General features: G+C 31.8%; 1 protein-coding gene across 7 annotated transcripts in view; it reads left to right on the top strand.

Annotated features, from left to right (window-relative positions):
- The window catches only part of LOC123685740 (proteoglycan 4), a 48,128-nt gene that overhangs the window by 1,293 nt on the left and 33,112 nt on the right, over positions 1 to 13,723 (top strand). The gene's annotated exons all lie outside the window — the stretch shown is intronic.

Raw genomic sequence — 13,723 nt, 5'->3', positions numbered from 1 at the left:
AGGAATGAAATTTCTTCTTTTGATCGAACCAAAATTACGTAGGTACATAATATTTAAGCGTTCTCTCAAAAGTTGGATGAGGAACCTTGAAATATGTTAGAAATGATTTCAAAATCCAACTGATATTTTTTTAATTGATGATTATCGGGTGGCTTTTGTTTTCTGAAGAGGACAATGGTCCATATCATCAAAACAATGACAGAGCATAGCGCTGAAGGAAATATCTATGAAGTTACGCACTAGAGGAAGTTTTCAATGTCATTGTTCATTTTTCCTTTCTTCAAATCGATTGTATTGAAATGATTGACATACATGTCCATATTCGCGTAGAGATTCTGCTAATTCAAAGACATCATCATATTCGAGATTTTTGTTCTATATAATGTTGCAATTTTTGAGCTAATTCTACTACTTGAGTTCTGATTGAAATTCCGCATCTTAAGAAGGCATACATATCTGAATTTAAATAGTCTGACTTGTTTAATGAGTTATTGGAAAATAAGTGTTGTAATTCATATATTTCTGAATATTTGCAATAATGAATCTCTTAATAAAATTTTTTTCTGGAAAATAAATGCTGCGTCTTGGCATTTCCGTCGATGAACATAATACTTTAGCGAAATTTGATGGATAGATTTCGAGATATCGAAATTCAACGAAAAAATTTTTTCGCAAAAAAAAAACATGCACAACATAAATCGCATGAATAAATTCCCATAACAAAAAAATTATCTGAATATATATCATCATGAGGTTATCAAAATTATATTTGTATTTTCACTAATATGTTTGTCTGAAGCTTTTCCTACACAATTTTCCTGAATTAATATCATTTCATGATGACATAAAATAATATCTCAATCAATACAAATACATACCTACATCTGAATACGAATGATCTGAAAGTTATAAGCGTAGGAGTTCAACTTTATTGGTATATTCGTGAATGTCTAAATTATATGGAACATTTGTCATGCCAGAGCAAGGCATGACTTCAAGGTACTATGTAATATTGAAAACTTCACGATAGTGTTTGTTATTGATATTATTATTTATTAACCATTATTTCCTTACCTTTCTATTCAGTAAAATGCCCGACAAGTTAGTTTAATGTAAAAGTAAAAGTTTGGAGCGATATTTATCGTTATTTGCATTATATAATAATGAAGTGAACCAGATTCTATTGAATAGGTTGATTTTGATTTTAAGATTGATAGTTTTACAGGTACTCGAAGTATCAATTTTGTTTCTACTTTCATTTTATTAACGTTCTTTCAAGGTTTTTTTGACTCTTTTAGAAGTTCTCACTATAAGTGAGTAAAAGATAAAAATTATATCAATCCTATTATCCCCTATAGAATAACGTATGCGCACATAATAGAATCATAATGAGATTGTTCATAATAATGTTCATATAGGTTTGCCAACAATGGATTCCAGTATTATATGTTGCACATTGTTATTATACAATATTTAGACTGAATTTCACACTACCTACTATCTATCTGAACTCTGACCAAAATATATTCGAAATTCAGATTCTCAGATTCTTCTTAAGAAATGAGTCAAGTCTAGTTCAATTAAATAAAACGCTAACAAAAAAGGATTTAACGAAATTAATTTCTTGTGACCTTTCTCTCAAACAAATTTCAATAAGAAATTCAATAACGTGCAGGAGCAAAATTAATATTTCATTGGAAATCTATTTCCGATGGAAATGTTTTGTAATGAGTATAATTATTTAATTATAATTGAAGGCTATAGCACTTTAATCTTAAATCGAAAGTGATCGAAACCGATCAAGAAATTATCATTCTCAAATGGATGAAAATTGGGGACAGAATAAGTCAACGTCTGAGCCAACGAAAAAAAAAAAGAGTATATGCCGATTTCAATCGAATACCACTTTCATTTTGTTACAAACATCTGTTGGATTGTTTTATGAATACGACAAGAATATATATACAAGTTGTCCATAATTAGTCAAGTAAATTATTATGGTAGCACCACATGATTGATTTGAAATTTCAAAGGAAACTCTTCATTAAATCTTTTGGCAAATGCAATCTTTCATCATACAAAAAAAAGAGTTATGAAATATGTCTATAGGCCACTTTCTACGAATCCTCATTCGGCTAAAAGCTGCACAATTATTTTGACATTTTTGTTACCATTTTCGACGGCTTTAGGGTTCTTGTGATCTTCATAACATTAAAAGTCAAATGTGAACGCACCATCGGGAGTATTTGCTTCGAAATAAGCCCAAGATGAATACCGAAATGCCAGAGTAATCTGTCGTTTCGATTAGTTGTTTTACTTGTATTTCAAGCTACATTCAATCTCAAGAAAAACCTTGACGAATATTTTTGCATATGATATTCTGGTTTCTCTGTATTTCTCAAAGGATATTGCTAACCACACAATTCCACATATAAAGAAGTTGGAAACAGCTTTGCGTTGTAGGAAATTTCAAGAAATTAATACCTAATAGAATTCAGATGCAACATTTTGGAAAGTGGCAACAATTTTATGCAATAGCAGATAAAACAGGAGGTCCTAGGAAGAACCTTGAATTACACCATTCAAAATGACGCAAAAATCAACACCTCTGAACGGTCAATTAATCTATTTCTCATATGAGGAAATTCTAACAACTTATTGATCTACATTCTCACTACCAGTAATTAATTTATTTGTTTCAAGTTGTGGAAATTCGTGAACAAATTGAAACCAATTGTAAAGTGTACTAAAGGTTGCAAAATGAAATGGCAGATACTTAATGTGCTGAAGAAATTGTGCCACCTATAGCAAAACTAGAATCGAAATAGAGAAAGTGTGTAATCATTCATAATTTTTCATCGTTAATTGAATATCAATGAGATAGTACATTCAATACGGAGTCAATACAAATTTTCATTATTTAACTGAACAATTTCGAAATACTGACCACTTTGTTTGAAATAATACAGATTGGGTTTTTTCAGAAGTATTGTAAAACAATTGAGGAAAATAATTATCGAATTATCTTACTATTAGTAAATATTGTATATAGTTGTTATGAAAGAATCTTTGAATTCAATTCTTATTCGATACAATATATGAATAAATTGAAGACTTCATTACAGTGAGCTCAGTTATGATATTTTCAAAAATTTTTTAGTCAATATATATTTTGCATAAGAAATCAACTTATTATCCAATAAATGCTGTAATTTTGGGAAAGTTTAAGTTGAACTTATATGGTGTATACGGATTATGGGTTAAACTCGTTAAATAAAATAATTCAGCAACTGATTAACATTTCAAATCGACTAATTGATTTATCTTTGCGAAGAAAAATTCATCAAAATTAAATCCAATTAGGTTTTAAAAGATCATTGGCATAAATGAATTATTTATGAGCGTAGCTATTTTGAAAGGGAAGTTATATCACTTTTTTTAATGCATAATCCAAACAATTCATACTGCATAAGTATAACATGCATGGGATATAAAATGAGATAATTTATTATTATATGAATATAAACGAAAATATTTTCAAATTATTATACCTACTATAGCTGCCTGTCGCGGCTTCGCACGTTTTGTTAGGCAACCCAAAATATATCCTTCGAAGTGTCAAATTATCCTCTATGACTATTCGCTTGGTCGGAGGAAAAAGGAAAACCTTTTTTTTTCGAAAATATTCTGTTCTTTGAACCGTTTCACGACAGTAATAACACGAAAAAAAATTATACAAATTGGGGCAGTCGTTTGAATGTGATGCTCATGCATAATATTCATAGACCCTCTTTTAGATCTATAGATTATACTCCTTTCGATTCTTATTTTTTTTTTGAAGATGCAAGAACGAAATTTCCGTGGAGTGTTGAGTTCATAGCAAGAAGATCCATCATTCATTTCAAATAAATTTGTAAATATTGATAAAAAGATAATATAAGATCATATAAAATTTAAATGCTGAATACGGTATATAAAGGCATATACCGGGTGTCCCAAGTTATCTTATACAGGCAATTTCTAGCTTATTTGACAAGATAATGACAAAATAAAAAACTACTTTGTATAATACACATATAAGGACCTTCCCAATGATGTAAAAAAAGTGTTTTTTTTGGACAGCTTTGTGGTAGCTATCCCTCGATTTTCAATTTCAAATGGCACCCCCTGTATTGTCAGTAGAAACTGTGTATTTTTTTATTAATAACAACAAAAATATTGACATTTTGTGAAGTATGAATTGCAACCAAAATACCTATTATGCAATTCAAAAAACGAAGAAACATTTGAAGCAAATTTTTTGTTATAAAAAACATCGGTTTTTTAAAACAAAAAATCGGTTTTTTAAAACATAAATTCCATCTTCTTCTCATATGTGAAGTTTGTACGAACATGGGTAGAGGCATATTTCATTTTTATAAGGATAATTAAATTTAAATAATGTAAAAGAAGTCACAAAATATTAATGTTTTTGTTGTTATTACTGAAAAAATACTGAGTATGTGCTATCGTTGTATTCCAAATAGAATGACTCTCAATTTTCACAAAATATACAGGAGGTGTCATTTGAAAATAAAAAGTGAGGGGTAGCTATCACAGGGCTGTAAAATGTTAGAACATTCTTCATACATCACTGGAAAGGTACTTTGATGTTATTCAAAGCGCTTTTTTAAAATTTTTTAATATCTTGTGAAATAAGCTAGATATTGCATGTACACGATAACTTGGGAGACCCGGTATTGAAAAGGGGAAAATAAAAAATTCCAGGCATGAATTTATTATTTTTATATGCTTCTTCGTTTCCTCAAAAAAGTTGTTCCAAAAAAGTTTTAATGTCATGCTACAGACGAGGAAGTTTTGAGTGCAAATTTATCTTCAGGATCAAGTATAAGGTTTATAGTGAAAAAAGTCCATGAATATGGATTTAAGCAAGCGCGCAAACGAAAAAAAATTGATTTCCTTGAGTTGCTGCATTTCTCCATGTGCCAAACAGTTTTCGTAGTAGAGAGTGTATATGAAGGTCGTTTCACTTCCTTCTTGTCTGCATATCAATTAGAAAGATTAGTTAATGCATGTCATTGTAATCATATTGCCAGAAATTGATCCGACATTTTGGGTGCGTCAACTGTTTTATAATCGAGAATGGATAAATAACGTTTAGGTAGTACCAACGGAGGAACCTTGACATATAAGTATAAAGAGAATTCTCTTGAGTTTCTACAACGACCTTGCTTTCTAGACCGACAGCAGATTCTTTTTGGGGTGAGAAGGAAAGACACCTACAACGGAATCAACCACCTATTAGGTGGAACACTTCGATTATGCTATAAAAAGGCAAGAGAAGCACTGAATTGTTGTCAGGAGCTTTTGAGCGCTCGTATACAGGCCGGGTCACGAGAAACTGTAGATATTCCTACCACGTATAACAGACCAATTGAAAAGTCCCCGATCTACCATAGTAAAACACATTTTTTTGACAGAATTCGATTTTATTCTTCAACATAGTTGCCTTCGAGGGCGATAAAGGGATTATAGCGAACTGTCAACTTTTCGATACCATTTTTGTGGAACGATTTGTCTTTCGCTTCAATAGGCCTCAGTTTCAGCGAATACTTCTTCATTGGCGTTAAATTTATTTCCAGCGAGCATTCTTTTGAGGTCTGAGAACAGGAAAAAGTCGCTGGAGGCCAGATCTGGCGAATACGGTGGATGCAGAAGCAATTCGAAGCCAATTCATGTAATTTTGGCATTGTTTTCATTGGTTTGTGACACGGCGCATTGTCTTTATGAAACAGCAATTTTTTTTACAAATGCGGCAATTTTTCAACGATTTCATCCTTCAAACGTTACAATAACGCTATATTATAATAGCTGTTGATGCTCTCGCCCTTTTGGAGGTAATCAATAAATATTATACCTTGCGCATCCAAGAATACTGATGCCATAACCTTGCGAGCTGACTGTTGTGTTTTTCCTCGCTTTGGATTCGGTTCATCGTGTGCAGTCCACTAAGCTGACTGTCGATTGGATTCCGGAATGAAATGATGAAGCCATGTTTCATCCACTGTCATATATCGACACAAAAATTCAGATTTATTGCACTTAAACAGCTTCAAACACTGCTCAGAATCATTAACACGTTGTTGCTTTTGATCTATTGTGAGCTCGCGCGGCACCCATTTTGCACACAGCTTTTTCATCTAAAAATATTCGTGAATGATATGATGTACACGTTTAGATGATATCTTCACAATGTCTGCTATCTCGATCAACTTTAATACGGTCATTCAAAATTATTTTGTTAACTGTTTTGATTTTTTTGTCAGTGACAGCCTCTTTTGGTCGTCCACTGCGTTCGTCGTTTACGGTGCTCATTTCACCACATTTAAACTAAGCATACCAATCAATGATGGTTGATTTTCCTGGTGCAGTCCTCGGAAACTCTTCATTCAGCCAAGATTTTGCTTCAACTGCATTTTTCCCCTTCGAAAAGCAATATTTTATAAGCACACGAATTTTTTTTTCCATCTTTTTTCAAATAACAAAAGTAGCTATACTGATAACGCAAAATCTCACGAACTAATGGTCGGACTGCTGTCAAATTTTGACACGTATCGTTTGAAAGTTGGTACTAACTAAAAATCATATGAATTTAATACTAGCACCGCCATCTGCCACTTTTCAATTGGCCTAATAGATGAGAGGATTTGATGATTTTATCCACCTGAAATTTCAATCTAGTCGAATTCGTTCTACTCGAATATTCTATGATTTTTGAGAAGCGATCTTCGCCAAATGTTGCTCAAAACTTAAAATTGTTATTTGCAAAATTTCATCTTAATCAAAGTTGTAATCAAAATTTCGAGATCTGAACCTACCCTGAAATGTTCAAACACCTAGGTAGGTTTTTCCGTTCAAGAGTTATCGGATAGAATTTACTTTGTGAAAAGATTCGTCAAATCTCATTTTGATCATATCCGGCTCAATTCTCGAAAAATGCAGACATAGTGACGAAATTATTTACCGCTTTGTGCGGGAAACGTGCGCAAAGAAAGTACCAATGTGAACATGAGCGTCTATATGAAGTAGCGTTTTCCATTACGTAAACTTGATTCGTTAAAGACTTGCACATTGGTACGCTTATAGCGACAATTTTGAAATTTGGGATTGTTTACGCCACCATGAGAAACACTACAGGAAGCATACGGAGAAGAATACAAAACATTTCAACGTGGTTTAGTTTTAATAATTCCGTTCCCATTCTATACCCACCATAAAAATATGAAATGTATCTAAAAACACTGCAGATCCCACACAATGGTATATTATTTCACAGTCAGTCTCAACATTAATCTTCTGTTATTTTTATTTGATTCTTCACGTGTCTGAACCAACGTGTGAGGAAACTAATTGGTGTGTTAAATAATTAAAAGATCTCATCTATGCAGTTTTTCCCAATCGTATAGCTGAAAATTGAATATACAAAGGGTAAATATATGGAGATCTTGCTGGTCATTACAGACTTCAGAATATCATGTCTTATAGAATCGATTAATTTTTTGAATTTTTCGTATTTTGTGAAATATGACATCCTGAAAAAATTAACCGGTGACAATTTTTGCATTAGGTTGCTGTCTGGTCCTTTTTTCTTTAGGCATCTTGTCCCATTTTCATCATTTTTCTACTAGACTTTCGTTTGGGCCAAGTTAAATTTCTCTACCCTTCATTTCCTCAAATATCCCATATAATTGTGGTAGGTACTTATTTCCAAGAAATTTCTGCCAATCTTCAATTGGTTTGGCATTTTCCGTAAGATAATATCGCCATCTAGCTTAACATTCTACAGAGAAATCGAATGACTGTTATTTCCTACTATTTTCCCTTGTATTGACCTTTTTATGCCACTAATGAGTTTGAAATGATTGATTTTCAAGATCTAGTGGATCACGTTTACTATATATTCACAATACTCATTAACTAGACGAATTTCTGATGTAATACAAAGGTTCTTACTTTCACCAATATCTAGTTACATCTTTATTACCAATAATACGTCCTAACACAATCAAATATTTTATTGTCAAGATTATCGCTGGTATAAATACCAAATTCTCTCAGAGAATATTGAATATAAATTGTTAACAATGTAACCATTTTATTGGTTCTACCGTTTTTATTTTTGAAAATAATTTTGATAAAAAGTAATAAACTTATTATGATTTAATAGTATTTCGTTGAAAACATTACCTTGATTCATTACATAGTAAAATTGCTTAGCAATCTGTTCGACGTAGGTATGTTATAGGGAAAATCTATGCATCAGTCACTCACAATAACTAGCATATTCAATTATGAAGGGTTAGAACTATTAACAGGGACACTACAGGGATATCGAAAATCGTAAGAAATCCAGGGTGGCTTAAATTAAAAAAAAGTTGCGTTATTTAGGAATAAGTGTGTTGATATAAAAAGATCCAAAATATTTACAATGGTTCCCGAGATATCTAATGGTGTTTCAGATTTTTTCTGTTTTCCATTGTTTCAGAGACGCGATAGTTGATTTTTTTTCCTTATGGACGACATTTATATCCTTCTCATGAGGCGATAAAGAAAAATATTACGAATTCAACAATGTATTATACTCTACAAAATATCGAGTCTGGATCGCAAATTTGAACTTTCTTTTTATTTTTTTGTTCAAGTGGTGCCATAATTGTCAAAAAACTTGTAACTTTGTTCAGTTGATATGTGAAATCATCACTTGAGTTTTGTAGAAACCTGAATCCTGTTTGATAAGTAACGTCCTATTAATTACATAATCATGCTGATACCAATACTCTACATAGCGTACAAACTGGCAATGTCTGTAGAAATTGTTCTACATAATTTAAAGAAACTCAAGTGATGGTTTCACATAGCAACTGTGAACAAAGGTATTTGACAATTCTGGCTCCAGCCAATACTTTAACAAAAATACAAAAAGGAACTTCAAATTTAGCTAGACTCGATATTTTTGTCCAGTGTGATACATTGTTGAATTCGTATTTTTTTCTTCATGGCACCATAAGGAGAATCAAAATGTCGTTCATAAGAAAAGAAAAATTGACTATCGCGTCTCTGAAACAATGTTAAACTGAACAAATCTGACGACACCGTTAGAAGTTCTATATTGGATAATGGCTACAAACCGAATTTCGTGAACTTATCTCCAAAAACAAATGAGTTATGCAGAAAAAAACCTTGATTTTTAGTTTTTTCGAGATATCTCTGGAACCATTGGAGGTATTTTGGATCTGTTTACACCAACACACTCATTCCTAAATAACGCAATTTTTTGTAATTTGAGCCATCCTGTATTTCTAACGGTTTTCGATATCCCTGTAGTGTCCCTCTAAAGAGTTCTAACCCTGTTTAAAACATTCACAGCACCTTTGTGTGTACATCAAATTGACGTAGTAATCTTAAGTTCGCCAATCCAGTTCATTTTTCATCATGTTATAATAGTTTTGTAAAATTAATGTATTCTTAAAAATCTAGTATAAGAGGATTGAATAGAACAATTGCTTATATTTGTAGCAATTAATGAAAGATTCCCGATTCTTGATTCAATATGATACCAGTTAAATTACAATATTTCCATGGGTGTTAGAAGAATTATTACATATTGTTCGTAAACTTTGATTATATCCGAGGTTGCTTTATGTTATTACATAATTCATGACATTCAGCAGCTGTTAATGGATATTTCGACACTCTTCTTCTTGCACTAGGTGGTTAGATGCAGATAATATAAAGAAGTTACCTCGGCTCATGGGAACTCAAGGAATACAACAATATCAGAAGATTCTCAAGAATTATTGGGATTCAAACTAGAATTTCTCATTGTGACATTGGCAGAATAGAAATTTTGGATAAATTTTCCACGTTATTTTTAATATGTTCGAAAACAACGTGCCGGATTAACAGAAACCAATCCAATGATTTCAAACGTTTGAAATTTATGATAGCGTCTAATACATAATTTTTCCCAGACGTCGATATGAATGCATAATGCGAAATGACATTGAAAGGTAATTTGGTGATAGAATGGAACGGTTGTCAAATTTTTTCTATAAGGTTTCGGGCAAGGCAAATAAGTTGAATTTCTCAATAACTTCTCGCCAGATTTGAAATGTTTTTGTCTTAATCATACCGCCTCTGGTTCTTCACGGTTTATATTTTTCCCTGAACTAACCACTATTCAACATTTCCCAAAGCTTTTACAACAAATAATATCTGAAGAAATTATTTGCATATTTAATAAAATAAAAATATTCTTCTTGCTAACTACTGAACATCATGTTTGCTGAGTAAATATATTCTGACGAGAATAGAAGATGACACATTAATTCCGTAAATATATACAATTTTAAATGTTGAATATTCATCGACGATAATCCAACTCGAGACTACTATTTTGATTTATTTGAAGGAATATGACATAATAGTGGAGCTAAAAAACTTCTTATAATTTTATGAGAGATATAACTCCATACCGCTACATAAATTGATTTAGTTGATGCCTACCATAAAATGATTACAATCAAGGAATTCGTTTCTCCAAAATTTCACTGCTACAGATCTATGCAATCAAAGATTAATATTTTATTAACTACATTTTCCTGAAAACATTTTTCTTCAAATATCTTCACCATCTAGCAATTTAATTGAAGTTTCAATAATAATCGATTCTCAAATTATATTGGTTTCAATTTTCAGAATGAATGATCACCGAACGATCTTGACCTTCACTTTAATTTTCTAACAACTCCAGTTACAATAAGATTATAAAATAAAGTGATATATGATCACTGTTAAATCGAAGTAAAAGTATTTTTGGCGACCTTAAACAAACCAGGATGTGGCTTAAGATATGTCTACAGAATTTTATTGGCGTTCTTATAGCAGACTTTGAATTTAAATACCTTAAACACAACACAAGAATCATTTAAGATGAATTCCAAGCTATACAGGGTGATTAATTAAGAATGTCTAATTTCTGAATTGTGGAATCTAGACCTCAAAATGTGATGATACATTCTTAATGAATCATATATACCTAATTCTATATAACGAATTGATAAATATGAAAACAAAAGTTGGATTTTTTGTACTCCTTAGTGACGTCATCAGTGACGTCACGTAAAATTGCATTTTTAGTCTTTAGTTACTATTTTTCGCTAAATGAAATGTCCACTTTTTATGTCCCCAAATTACTGAATGATTTGAAGGGAGTTAATAGTTTCTTGGCGTGAAAAAGCCTACATAATATCCAATTCAGTTTTCAGTCGTGGTACTTTTAGTAGAATCCACTGAAACACATTTCAAACCACCTTTATTCTTGTACCGTAGGTATATCTACAATCTCAGTCAATAGACATTAAATTTTCAAGTATCTAATCGGTGTACAAGAATCGTCTACGACTTCGGCTGTATACTTGCTACTATCAAGTTTCAAAAGTATGTGCACTTAGTACACGACGAGTGGGTGTATACAGCTTCTATCTAGCGAAAAATGCCGACTGAATGTTGCTCTTGTATTATGCTAACAATAAATTACTGTAGGTACTTTTATTGTTCAACATTGACTATGCCTACAGGTATCCAATCAGTGAGAGTATCTTTTATGTGAAGACATTTACACCTGAGATAAGCAAGATCGAATTTCTCCTATCGTGTGGATAAATTACCATCCCTGTCTTCACTCTATTTTATTAGAATAGGGCGTGTCTTATGCGATTGGGTAATAAGCAAACACCCTCCGAGGAATTTCTCTCAAGAGGAATCCTGGGAGATAAATGGAAGATTATGTCCATTCAATAAACACGAACCTAGAGCTTTGGAGGAGTTGCCAATGTAAACTTTCTTACAACTGGTCTCAGGGGACTGTTAATATTCTTTTTTTCATTCTGCAGACAGGGTATTGACTTTGGTTGTCGTGTTTTCCAACATTAATTTCATACCACTCTGTGCCTGGGATAGCAAAAGCTTCTTCCCATGTAGCGATATAAGTTTTTTTTCCACGGAAAGACATTATTGGATATTGAATAACGAGAAAAGGAATAGGAAGGATGATTCATTTGAGACTTATAACTGAATACATTTATTAGAGTCAATATCAACCAAAGATGCAATTTTAGTCTGAAAAATTATTGAAAGTTAAAGGAAATCATGTGTCGACTATTCCGGAATTTCGAGCATCTAGATATACAGGGTTAGAACTATTTAGAGAGACACTATAGAAATATCGAAAACCGTAAGAAATACAGAGTGGCTCAAATTACAAAAAAAAGTTGCGTTATTCAGGAATGAGTGTGTTGGTGTAAACAGATTCGAAATATCTCACGAGATATCTCGAAAAAACTAAAAACTAAAGATTTATTTTCTTTTTTTCTGCATAACTCATTTGCTTCTGGGGATAACTTCACGAAATTCGGTTTGTAGCCATTATCCAATATAGAGAACGGTGTCGTCTGATATTTTTGTTTTAAATTGTTCAGAGACGCGATAGTTCATTTTTTTCTTATGGACCCCATATTCGTTCTCTTCATGGGGTGATAAATAAAAAAATAACGAGTTCAATAATGTATCACACTCTACAAAAATATCGAATCTATCTACGTAAATTTGAACTTTTATTTTTTTGTTTGAGTAGTAGGCTGGTGTCAGAATTGTCAAATAACTTACGTTGTTCAGTTGTTATGTGAAATCTTTTATTGAGTTTTGTAAAAAACTGAATCCTGTTTGGTAAGTAACGTCAATTACTATACAACTATAGATTACATAATCATACTGATACCAACACTCTACATAGCGTACAACTGGCAATATCTGTAGAAATTGTTCTACATAATTTAAAAAAACTCAAGTGATGTTTTCACATAACAAATGTCAACAAAGTTATTCGGTAATTATGGCTCCAGCTTACTACTTACTTACAAAAAATAAAACCATATTACATTAACATACACCTCCTTATGGGGTATTAAAGAAAAAACCAGGAATTCAACAATTTATTACACTCTACAAAAATATCGAATTTAGCTATGCAAATTTGAACTTCCTTGTTGTTTTTTTTGTTCATTAGTAGGCTGGAGTTGGAATTGTCAAATAACTTTGTTGACAGTTGTTATATGAAACCATCACTTGAGTTTTCAAATTATGTAGAACAATTTCTACAGAACAAAGTAACAAGTTATTTGACAAATTCTTCAAATTTGCATAGCTCAATATTTTTGTAGAGTGTGATACATTGTTGAATTCGTAATTTTTTTCTTCATCACCCCATAAAGAGAACCAATATGACGTCTATAAGAAAAAAAATCTGAGGGTACCATTGGAATCTTTATATTGGATAATGGCTATAAACCGAATTTTGTGAAATTATCTCCAGAAAAAAATGAGTTATACAGAAGAAAAGAAAATCCCGATTATTAGTTTTTTCGAAATATTTCGGGAACCATTGGAGATATTTTGGATATGTTTACACGAACATACCTATTCTTAAATAACGCCACTTTTTTGTAATTTAAGCCATCCTTTAGGTCTAACGGTTTGCGATATTCCTGTAGTGTCTCTCTAAATAGTTTTAACCCTGTATGTTGTTTGATTAAAAATACATACAAAATGGATATATCAGTTCAATTCAGGAAATGTTAACATCATCCATCGCAATTGACATTGT

This window comes from Harmonia axyridis, chromosome X, assembly GCF_914767665.1.
Source record: "Harmonia axyridis chromosome X, icHarAxyr1.1, whole genome shotgun sequence".
In the NCBI taxonomy this organism is placed as follows: Eukaryota; Metazoa; Arthropoda; class Insecta; order Coleoptera; family Coccinellidae; genus Harmonia; species Harmonia axyridis.
This window is presented reverse-complemented; position numbering and strand designations above follow the sequence as displayed.